Here is a 12,423-nt window from a genome sequence, read left to right on the forward strand (position 1 = left end):
CCTAGGAGCACAAGAGAAGACCAAAGATATCTAGCAAAGTTCAAGCATAAAGATAGGAACCAAGCCGGACGTAAGATCGCGAAGATACGAGCTCACAGAGGTGACCGAACGCTGGAATGCGATTGACCGGACGCTCCGATCAGTGACCTGACTACAGCAGGCGTTAGCAGCAGCGACCGGACGCTGGCAGCAAATCGACCAGACGCAGGACTACCATTGGCGCTTTGTCAGTCGACGAGCAGTCAGGAGGCGAGGCCAATCTTGGCTGGGCACGGTCACGCTCTCAGATAAGACTCTCACCGACGGCCCTGCATCCCTCTCACGGACGGTAGACCACATCAGAAAACTGAATTTTTTTTAAATAATACTTTTAATGATTAATTACAAATATAGAAGCTGTTATACAAAAATTTGACATATAGCAGCGTGTGGGCCGCTGGAGGGGCGTTAGGGGACCTGTCGGCTTCTGAGTAGCCGATAGGTGTATATACCTGGCGTCCTGAGTGCTGTATGCCGATAGGGGACCTGTCGGCTCCTGAGTAGCCGATAGGTGCATACACCTGGCGTCACCGGTCGGCTTCTCAGTAGCCGACAGGTGCACATACCTGGCGTCCTGTCGGCTTCTGCAGTGCCGATAGCACTAGTCGGACCGTCGAATGCCGACAGGTCCTATCCAGCTGCCCGTGCGTGCGCCCATGCGGCGCGCCTCCCCGTACTCGTACGCCGTCTTCGAGCGCCTGGTCCAGGAGCACTTCCCATTCCGGCGCCGTCTCTTCCAGGTGCACGCGCTGCTCCTCACCTCCGGCGTGCTGCTTCTTGACCTTGACCCCCCGATGCTCCTCCCCTCCGCCGCCTTTCCTTACAACTGCCTCGCGCACGCGCACCTCCGCGTCCCTGCCGCCGCCGCCTCGGGCGCCCCCGTCCGCACCGCTGCGCCTCTTCTCTGCCATGCTCGCCCGCGACGGGCGCCCCAACCGCCACTCCTTCTCGTCCCTCCTCAAGTCCGCCTCCGCGTCAGGCTCCGCGGCCGCTGCGGGGGCGCTCCACGCACAGGGCCTCCGCCGCGGCCTCGCGGCCGACCGCTTCGTCGCCTGCTCACTCGTCAGCGCCCATGGCCGAACAGGACACCCGGCTCGCGACGCGCGCAAGGTGTTCGACGAGATGGAGGGGGCTCCGGACCTGGCCTCTTGCAACGCCCTGCTGCACGCGCTATGCACAGTACACAGGCCGTGGTGTCGTGCACTGGAGATCTGTGCATTAGCACGGCTGTTTGGTTGCACTGCAAGCTGCAATTCCATGCACGAGGTCTATGTCTAGCACAGTAAGGAACTCCAGGAAGCAAAGCAAGCGAAGAGACGCCACAGTACTGCCAGTAGCCCAGTACGATTGACAGACGTTACAGTCTACTTACAGAGTACTACAGGGGCAAACAAAAAAAAGTGTGTTCTAATTAGAAGAACAGTATAATGTCCCTGCTAACGCTATGGTGTTATTTGGTAATGCAAATCAAACAACAAAAACTGATTTACCTGAATAATACTTAGTTTCAAAAGATCTAGATCCAATATTACTACAGTAACGCCCACCTCTTTGCCAAAGAGAGCTATTTATTATCGCGGATTCAACAATATCATTACAAAACAAGACTCTTTGACATGACTTGGCAAAACATGCGCGTTCATGCACAACATTATTTCGCTCCACTCCGAACTTCTCAATTCTTGAGCTTTGCAGCTACTGGCCTTTCTGCTGAGCTCATGGGCGATCGATACCACCAAGGAGCGATCAAGATGTACTTGCACGTGTCAACAAAATAAAAAAAATCATGAGCTATTAGACTCGAGCATGCTGCAGCTTCTGTTTCTGCTTGTATCGAATCCCCTCCAAGCATGCTGCAGCTTCTGCTTCCTCAACATCCCTGCAGTGTTACACAGATCACGCCACCCCGTTAATTTTGGTTGCCCATCTCTTATCTCTACACTATAGGACACTATTACACTCAATACCAGCCAGATAAGCATAAAGAAATTAGAGATTACTTCACTCAATACCCACCTGCCTTAAATTTAGTCAAAAACACATTGAAGCAAAAGCTAAATTAGTCCGGAGAGTACCAGCAAACAATCTTACACGTCTGCAGTGACATCCACAGCAGCTAAAGAGGCAAATTGCTGGATACGTAAAATCCGTATGGTTAAAAAATTAGCTACAGATTGCAGATACAGATAGCGAAGGGAAGTGATTTGATTGACACGGGCACACCGGTGAGAGGAAGATGTGGGCCGGTAGAAAATTTATTGGTGACAAAAAGACCGTGTGGAAGAGGGCAACACGAGGTAATTGATCGGCAGGAACTAAGTGAAGGCCAAAAGGAAATGAGAGCTCAGGAAGCAATAGCGGCGAAAGCGATATCTCAGATGGGGTGGGGGGCCTTCACCTACCACGTCCTTATATAGCCCTCGGACGGACGCTTCAACTTCCACACTCAACTGTCACGTCTGCTCATCAACGCAACGGTTCCAAAGCCACCGCAGCAAATCAGAAAAGGACATGTCACAACGAACGGGGTCTGACACAGCGCGTTCCAGGGGGAAGGGGGGAAGCCTCCGCAGCTCAACATCAGTGAGAAAATTGAGGGTTATGACCCGCCTGCATCAGGCCGTACCCTCAAGGGGGAACTATTGGGACATGGATACATGAGCCGCGGAGGTTGAGCCCCACTCTAACCAGAAAAGGCTAATGTTGGGGTCCCGAGGGGAGCCTTCGCCCGCGCCCCATGGCCTAGCGAAGGTACAAGGACGACGACGAAGGTTCCTGGAGACATCAACCTAAAGTAGGGTATGAATCGAAGGTGACAGGATAATGGCGGAGGTCCCTGATGATGCAAGCGTGAAGCAGGGCGAGAGAGGAGGCTCCCCCGATGGAGGCTTGTCAGAATATGAGGAAGGCCGTCGTCGACTGGGCAGAACCTTCCAATGGGGCCCAGGTCCTGGATAGCAAATGGGCCTCCGATGGGCGTGGATTGGAGTCGATGAAGCGAGGCGGTGGCCAAAAGAGAAGCCCCAAGATAGCCTTGTAGGAGTTTACTTATACAAGGATATTCAAGGAATATGCCTTAGCTGTCATAAAGATAAAGATGTAAAGTGGAACCCCTATGAATAGTGCCCTATAAACGGGGAACCAAACCATATGTAAAGAGTTAGGGCCTGTTTGGCAGGGCTCTGCCTCCTCTAAAAATGGCTCTGGCTCTGGCTCCTCTAGAGGAGCTGAAGCCGTTCTGGAAAACGTTTGGCAAAACGGCTCCTTCTGTTTTTGTAGAATGGATGGAAGAGGGTGAATGTCCATATTGCCCTTGCTTTAACTTGGTTGTACATATGATCCTTGATGTCACTTTATCAAACGACTGACCAAAATTAACAAGGATAACATGTAAAATAATGTTACCTACTAATAGTGTTCGTTAGACTGCAATAACGTTTACAAAAGTAGGAATGATATTGAAATATCATCATGATCATGATGATCTAGAAAGGAAAATTAATCTAGAAACGAAAAAAGGGCTAAATCAAACACCGTATGGGCCAAGGCCCAAAACGACCTGCACCACTATCTACCTAGAAGAAGCCATACATTCTTCTCTAATCTAAAAAAAAGTTGTATGCATCCTCATCCTCTCGTATACAGCCGCCGCCATCGCTTGATTTGCGCTCGCACCCGGCGCTTGCGCCGCCGCCCGATCTGTGCTCGCACCCCATGTAGCGCTTCCGCTCCCACGCCGCCGCGGGCTCTCCCATGAGATGCTTGCCCACGTCGCCGCTCGCCGGCACAGCGGTGCAAGCGTCCGCGCCGCTGCTTGCCGCTTCGCTCCACGGTGACGCATCACGCCGGCGTCGCCTCGTAGCCGAGCAAGGAGCATGGAGGAGGGTAGCCGCGTCTTTGCTGCCGTAATCGTCACACGAAGCCGCGAGAAGCCACGATTTGGGGCTTCACCTTCGCAGTACAAAAGGGCTCTCGCTCCCCATGCGGCTCCTCCGGTGAAGCTGTTCTCAGCAATGGCGTTTGGTATGGCTCCTCCAGGAGCCGGAGCCGGAGCCGCTTTGGGAGCCATACCAAACAGGCACTTAGCTGAATTACATTTATGAAACCCTAATTGCCTCCGGGCCCACACACATCAGCTTGGCATTCTAGCCTCCGCCTCGGTGAAGGCTCAGTCCTATCCACCTCGCTGGGATCCGTAACCCCAACACTCATACAGGATTTCGCATGCACATGCTGTCAATACTAAAAAAATAAGTACTCAAATTGTTGGGGCAACTTTTATTATTTGTTCACAAGTCATCACATCATAAACTCTAGAATCGGCATGAACACAACATTGTATCTACAGACAACAGAGCTCAAACAATGCTATTGATGAGTGGCTAGTTTCTTTGCATAAAGTTCTCATAGTCAGACAGTTAAAGGGAAACTTCAGTTTAATACCACAACTACAATTCTTATAACTCATGTCTTTCCTGAATTAGACATAGATTGCTTCTAATGCAAAATTCATGCTACTATTTCTCGTTAGTCAAGGGATACTAAATTCCATGGCAGTTAATTATCCCATTTGTGTTCCCATCTGAATTTACCTTCTCTGCTTCTGATTGATACCATCAGTTATAAATTTCCATGTCACTCAAGTTTGAACATAGATGAACAAAGCTAATAATATCCAGACTTTAATTGATAACGAAGGGAAATCCAAGCTCTAAATACAATCATCCTACACACCTGCTCCACACAAGGACCAAAGTAGCATCTCCGGTACCCTGAACAAGATACATAATTTTTAGGAAACAGCCACACCAAGAAACAAAAGGCTAAACAAACAATCAAGAGTATCTGAAACAATTGCTTGGCACTTACCCCATGTGCATAAATCTTTCCAGCTGTGACATATCTAAATCATAGGCTTTCACTCAAGGACCTCTGGCATGGTCGGAAAGTGCATGAACCTGGAGGCATAGGCCAACCAAACGTCCATCAAAACACAATATTTTTAGCACTGCCAACGAAAGGACCATCAGATGAGGCACAATCAGCGGAGACCTTTGAGGGTGCCCTTGCTGCTCAGAGCCAACAGTCTAGCCGACGCCTACTCCTCCACAGTCCGCAGGCATGCCAAGAGCAGCTACATCCACCCTAGCACGATCTTCTCCACCATCGGGCGTGCGGATCTCCGACATCTCGCGGGCGAGTGGATCTGGGCCGCCCCAGCTTGCCGCAGGTGCTACCGCCACCGCCGCCCACGGGAGCACGGGTCCTGACCACTGCAGCTGCTGCCACGGGCACGGCCGCGGCGGCCTTGCCCAGCCCCCGCCCAACGCTGCTGCCGCTCCGCCCAGGGGCGAGCGCACGCAGGGGCTGCCGCCGGCACAGGAAGCGCGTGCAAGCCACTGCTGCCACGCTGTGAGCACGCCCGACCTCTCGGTTTTTTTCGGAAACAAAAGAAGTGTTGGGCGTGTGGGACGGTGGGATTCGATCCCTGGCCGCCGAGGGCGCACGGGGTGAGGGGTGGTGCGGTGTGCGACTGTGCGTTGAAGCAAGGCCGGATGATCCAAATAATGTTTGGTCATCAGATCGAGTTGAGCTTTAGCAGCTATTGATTTTAATGATGTTAAAATACTGAGTACAAAATCTTTGGTGCATAATGATTGAACTATCTCAACAGGGGATGCAATCTTGGGTGTACCAAGCCTTATTTTGAGTGTTCCCTTATAGTAGAGATTTAGGCTGACCCAAATAGTAATTCTAAATAAATCCTAAAGGCCCACTCACACATGCATAGTCCCACGTTACTACTCTAGGAGTGAGGCTAACCTAAACAGTTGATTTATCTCCAACTAGTTGAAGCTATTAGGGAGATTAGGGAGAGGATAAGGAATAAACACATGCGCGCGCTTGCCTTGCCTCGGGGCGGGGCAACGAGGTGGGCGCGTGACATGAGTGTGAATGGTCTGACGATTTCTCGCTTCGACCTTGCGGGTGCGCGGCTTCCTTTTGCTATTCTATATTTTTGCCACGCATTTTTCCTGCATTTCTGGGCTCCCCCGTCGCTGCATGGCGCGCGAGCCTTGAAGCTGGAGCTGCGTGAACCGATAACAATAATGCCGCCATGGTTTCTCTCATCTCGATCGATCGCAACCTGGACCGACTTGACCGATGGACACTGCACCGCGCAAAGTGGCAGCAGCAGGGTGTTGAAACCGGCGGTCAGAGGAGGCAAGGCGAGCAAGCGCTGGCTCGCTTTACCTCCCGTCATCTCGTAGCGTCCATCTCTCGCTTAAGCAAGGCGGGTGACGCGCGTGACGGCGGCGGGGATGACGACGTGTATGCGCGCAACGGGGCACGGCACAGGTGTCCGGCGCGACGGCCGGACGGCGAGTGCTGTCCTCCTCGGCCGGCCCTGCTGGCCACACTGGGAGAAAATTTCGGACGCGATGATGCGCACGCCTCAACCGATAGGCCTCTAACCAAGGCACCAAGCTGTGAAACGACAGACACACTGACTAGTTGTGCTTGCAGAGACAAACGGTGTGCCGAGGGACGCAGGCAGGATTGCCTTCTCATCTCATCTCTTGCTTGTCCAAGGATTCTATACATTCTACTGGCTCTAGTAGCGTGCTCTACTAGGCCAAGCCATTGGCGCTTTGTCAGTCGACGAGCAGTCAGGAGGCGAGGCCAATCTTGGCTGGGCACGGTCACGCTCTCAGATCAGCCTCTCACCGACGGCCCTGCATCCCTCTCACGGACGGTAGACCACACCGACGTGGTGCTCTTTCGTTTTCTCATCACATGACGTTGTTAAAAAAAAAACAGAAAACTGATGGCCATGGGCTTCCCACTCGTCTCGGTTTTGAGCTGTGTAGGAAAACCCGCCAACGGTCCAGAACTCCAAAGCCTTCCCAACTGTTCTGATCTGCTTTGACATCAGTCTTGCCTGACTAGACCAGCCACCTTCACTGGCCCAAGTTTCCGACATGTAAATGGCCTTGTCCATAAACTCAGTCTTCCTAGGCCTTACCAGTGGCCAAGACCATTTCAGCTTAAAGCCCAGAAAATAAACGCTGCCACTTGGTAATACAAAACCGACCGGATTTTAGCTAAAAAGCTGACCAAACATGTACTGTAAAGCTCAATTAATTCAGTTACCTGTTGCAATTCGCGAGCTTTCACGTGACACTTCTTTGCAGATTCATCATAAATCCCAATGGTATAGGTTTTTTTTTATCTTTTTTTAATTAATTTCATATAGAATATTTTTTAGATTAATGCGGACGATTAGATCATTATAAAATCCAACAACATAGGAGGGTTTTTTTCTTGACTAGCAAACATATCCGTACATTATAACGAGAGAAAAAAAATTATCAAACATTCATTCATGTGAAACAAGGACATCAATCTTACATATATCTGTTTATGTTTTTTCTCTAAATTTAAAATCTATAATTTATTTTATGATGACCATGATATCCATAATATAATATTGGCAATACTATACAAATATTTACTTGTAAGTATATCATAACATTAATTTTCGTGCTATCTAAGCCTTTGATTATTTGGACCATCGGTTGATCCAAGTTTTAGTAAGATAAATTTTGTTTCTAATCATAACTCACTGTTACACAAAGTTCAATACCGTTGGGGTCCAAAACCCCTTTCACCATCGGTTTTGACCTTCATTCATCACCGCTGGTGAAAATAGTGACCACTGCTGGTTCCTTAGCCACGGTGATAATCAGAAAAAAAAGAAATCTAGCTATCACGGGGCTGAAATATTTGGAACATACACTTGAAACGCCATTGCAACATATGCAACATCCCAATCTACTTTTGCAACATCAATATAAAACATGAAACATTTGAAGTACTTGAAATAGACGCTTGTAACATGCGATTTCAACGCAACATCTCCTTATTGCTTGGAAGAATGAAGGCACGTTAGCGTGTGGAGCTAACCGGTGTAGAGCTCACCGGTGGCACGGAGATCGGTGCTCCGGTGGAGAAGGCCGTGGCGGGTCTCCATATTGTGCGACTGGAGCGCGAGCTGTGCATGGGGTAAGCTCCTCTGCGAGCAGTGCGTGGGGTAAGCTCCGTCGTGAGGTGTGTGTGGGCGAGTTCCATCCTGGGCATTGTGAGCTGTGCATGGGCGAGTTCCGTCCCGGCCATTGTGAGCAATGCGTGGGCGAGTTCCATCCCGCCCGTCGCGAGTTACACGTGAGCGAGATCCACCCTGGGCACGACGAACTAGGCAAGCAGAGTGCGAGATGTGCGCGGGTGGGCTCTGCTCGGGCTACCGTAAGCTGCACGCGGGCGTGCTCCACCCCCAGCCATGGTGAGCTGGGCAAGCGGAGCACAAGAAGTGCGCTGGCCTTCGTCTCGACCGATCGCCATGAGCTGCTTGAGTGGAGCTGTCGGCACAAAAATGCGTCGACACACGGCAAGCCGGAAGGATCTGCTTGATGGCGCTAGAGATCCGCTTGGCTTCAATGCAGGGGTAACCGATCCTGCAAATTCCTCCCAAGACGTACCAGTCAATTTGACCCTACAATTGACAAGGAGAGAAAGTTTATCAGTAATTTAAGGTGGAACATGCCGGTCTTTGCCCAGACAGTTCCAAGTGTGCCACTTCAGGAGTAGCCAGACGGGAAAATCAACTAAATAGCCGATACGCACAGAAATCGGTTGTTACAGACAGTAAAGCTTATGGATCACGATTGGTTTTATGTTGATAAGTACAATGCCCGCAGACATAAATGAGATCATCAGCTAGGTGGATATTACCAGTATGAATCGTTGAGCCGATGAATCTAATTAGGAAAAGATATAGCATGCAAACAAATCGACTGTCAAATACCAATGGATCTACAAACGTTCTGAATCTAATATGTTACCATCAACAGTGAGGTTCAACCGGATCGATGACAGCTATGATGATAATAATAAACTAAAACCTTAGAATCCGCAAAACCATCAATACTACGACAGGCTTTCCGAAAGACATGCTATATGTGAAGGCTCAGGCGAAACGGCTGAAATAGCCGATTCAAATAAAAGGGACTATAGCGTGTGAACAATCGACTATTTCACATTAACAAACCTATGGACTCATCAGACTTAACCTGCTATCTCTAACAGTGGGGTTCAATCGGATTGATACAGCCGTAAAAAGACAATGAATCAAACCCTTAAAGTACACAGATCTATTCATGCTTAACAGAATCATGGACGCACACTGTAGGCATTAACGCACAGGCGATCGGCTATTTAGCCGATACAGGCATAGCAAACAGCTAAGGTCACGCCTAATCAAGAACAAATCTACTAACTAGCATCCTCCAATCTACAGTGCCATCAGTGGGGATCGATCGGATCGATGTAGCTCTACTTGAACTAGATAAGAGTCGATAACTAGCTTATAATAGAGTTCGCAGTGGAGGTCGACCAGATCGATGCAGTCATACAAACCAAAGTATAAACCATGACGGTACTTATAGACAAACTGGAGGTCGGCCGAACCGATGTAGCCCTGCTTGCTGAAGAACTCGCCGAGATCTACTCTACTCCTACTCCTAAGGGTTGGCCAGAGCCAAAAAAAGGTAAATTGTATTTGATTGATGGATTATCTTTTACGATGATCGGGGTCCAATATTTATACCCGGAGCCTAAAGAATCCTACTCAAGTACGACTCATTACAATCTTTGGTACAAAAGAAAATATTTCTAACTTAAGATAACTTGGACCCTAATCTTTCCCTTTTTATAGAGTCTGATATGTATTTCTCAACGCCAACCATAGCTCATTATCGTTATCTGGTGACGTCATTCAAAGAGAGCCGATTCTAGTGTCGCATTTGAATCAGCTGATATCAGTTGTTATGCAATCGATTCCTTGATGACCCGATCTTTGGGAGCTTCGAAATCCCACATTCCTCTTCACAAATTTTGGTGTAAACACATGCCCCCCAATTTTGGGATAAAGGTAATTTTGTTCCAAAATTTCCATGCATGTGCCTCCGATAGGTCCGTAGTCATAGGTATAGAATCTTGATCCGGGGTTCATTATCTATCATCGTCTTTGCCAGCTTATGAGCCCATGCTTCAAAGCTTTATGAGCATCATTGCTTCACAGGCGCTTGGATCCATCTTTCTAGGCCGACTATAAATGTCTATCTGACTCTGACGAGAGCAACTCACAACTTTAGTTATGTTTCTCCTCTGTTTGCTTCCTCGAGTGCCCCTGGCTCCGCCAGACCCTCCATGGTCTAATTCATTGCTATGAGGATCTTGAGTGGTTAGAAGAATTCTTGTGCATAGGGTGATTGTGTCGCTCATTTTAACGCCTTGTCGAGCAAGAGGGTCAGCTGTTGTGGTTAGAAGAATTCTTGTGATATCACTTGAGTTTTCTCACCATGATCATAGAGTTGTTCTATTGTTTGCAAGGGTTAAAATGTGTGAACACCTTCCCCTTGTTTGCTTCATCAAATGCCCATCGGGAAAACCATAGACTTCTTTCCCATGGTTTCCCAGCCACCGATAAATGGGCATCTCGTAATAGGCGGCTTTCTTTCCTATTGTTTCCTAGTCACCAAGAAATCGGTTGGGTATACGGGCATCTTTTAAGCAGGCGGCCTTTCCTCTTCCCCTGATGCAATTTTATCAATAGGCCGATATGACTTGGTCCATGACGACCTTCGGTCTTGTGGGGATCCGGACTCCCTTCAATCCAAAGAAGCCTTAGATTGTCAATTAATGTAAACCCTTCGTATCAATCTCACGATATTTTGTAATTATGGCAAGCAATAAGTCTGAATCTGTAATCTATTCGTGTTCCGTCCCCTGGATTTCCAGAGTGTCAATCTAGTTCCATATCTAATTCTAATTCCATAACCCCGACGAAGCTTATCTCCTCACTTCCTAGGCTATATATACGGGCCACGGCTGTGGATCAAAAAACAACCTGCTTTGTCGCAAACCTTCCGCATCTTTTGTGCGATTCTGCTTTCTCATAGTTTTGAAGGCATGGAGAACAGCAAGAGGCCTGCTAAGGAGGTCTTCAATGGTTCTGCGTCGCCATGTTGGTGTCTTTGTCACCAAGAGGGTGCAACTCGGGATGCTCCCATCATCCTAGATCATGGGGCCGACTCCGCTCAACTTCTAGGGTCGTCCTCATCAACAGTTCGCCGCCAGCTCTCCTGCTACCCGAGGAGGCGAATCGACAATGATGATTTGCTTGCGTCCATCGATCGTGCCGGCTAGAAGCTCGCTGACTGCCTCTCCATCGCAGAATTGGCTCTAGCCATGGCTCGATGCCGATCACCCTCCGAGGCTGACCCGGTGGAGGATAGGTTCGCCAAAGCCGAGGCCAGAATCATGGGTGAGATGCCTACCATAATTTTCTATCTCTTCTTAATTTTATCTTTAAGATCTTGATCATCCCTCCCTTGAATCTTTTAGATCTATCAGCTTAGCTGGAAAGCCTCCGATCAGCTGCGGAGTACGCGGCAGGATTCATCAATGCTAGGGGCACCGTTCTAGTGGTTCGCTTGCACGACATCCCAAACTATGTCAGAGAGGTTGCTCTTCATGGCGTTCATCATGGTGCTGCCATGGCGTTGGTTGCTACGTAAGCCCGCTTTGGCCACGAGCTTCAGCTTCTTCCCCATGGTTTTCCAGCCACCAAACACCATGGGGATCATGAGCCCCTAGTCGAGGATTTCTTCGACGCTGCCAACTCTGTAGCCCTTACTTCCTAGGCTGACGACATAGTACACAAAGTGTTTTCTGGCCTGTAGCTTGTAATAGGTGACACTAGCAAACAATTTCTTTGTCTTAAGTGGTTTCTCTTTTGCTTCGTACTTCATGTTCCATGCATCAATTTATCCATGTTTGCTTTGCTCTTATAGGCGATGCATATCGTACCGGCTTTTCCCCCTTCGGGTTTATTTTTGAACTAGAGGCGACACCCTTCTATTATCGGCTATTAGAACTGATGATCGAATAAATTGGCTGTCAAGTATTAATCCAAATGCTAGGATAATATTTCTTTAGATATTTTCTATTGATTGCTCTGTCAAATTCTTCTTTTCCTCCTAGTGTTTCCAAAATATAAGCATTGCTAGGCGCACAACGTTTAATCCGATAAGCTCTTTCCTAATTAGGCGACCATTTGTCGAACTTGCTGTCCTTTGACCCGTCGGCAATTTTACTTTCTAGACTAAGTCTCCTTCAGAAAATTATTTGCCCTTGACCTTTTTATTATAATACTTTGCAATCCTTAGTTTATTGGCTTCGATATTCTCAAGAGCACGCAACCGATGGCAACTCAAGTCTTCTAAGTCATCTATCATAAGATTCTTGTAGACTTTGGCTAAC

Source organism: Miscanthus floridulus, chromosome 10 (assembly GCF_019320115.1).
Source record: "Miscanthus floridulus cultivar M001 chromosome 10, ASM1932011v1, whole genome shotgun sequence".
Taxonomy (NCBI): domain Eukaryota; kingdom Viridiplantae; phylum Streptophyta; class Magnoliopsida; order Poales; family Poaceae; genus Miscanthus; species Miscanthus floridulus.